Below are 445 nucleotides of genomic sequence, written 5' to 3' on the forward strand. Positions count from 1 at the left end.
CAGTTTACTTAGGGCAATCCTCCACAGACGTGCACACAGACCAATCCAATGTAAATAATCTCTCACTCAAACTCTAGGTGATTCTAGGTTTCATCAAGTTGACAAAGCTAACCAACACATATGTTGAAGGCCAGATTAACTGCTGAGCTCTGATTGATAAAGTTGCTTTCCTAGATACAGGCTAACAATTCCATTATTATTATTATATTATTTTGTTCTATATGCTACTACAGTTACATAACTAAATACATAGACAGCAGTGGTCAAGATTCACAGAAGAACAAAAGGAAACCCAAATGGCTTATGAGTCTGTGGAGGCTTGATTAACAATGTCACCGGCTTTGGAGTTTTAAATGGACACACTCAGACCCAGTCGTCATCGTAGTCCTTCTGTCCTCCTCCTCCTCCTCCTCCTCCTCCTCCTCCTTCTTCTTCTTCTTCTTCC

This window comes from Grammomys surdaster, unplaced genomic scaffold, assembly GCF_004785775.1.
Source record: "Grammomys surdaster isolate TR1022 unplaced genomic scaffold, NIH_TR_1.0 138, whole genome shotgun sequence".
Lineage (NCBI taxonomy): Eukaryota > Metazoa > Chordata > Mammalia > Rodentia > Muridae > Grammomys > Grammomys surdaster.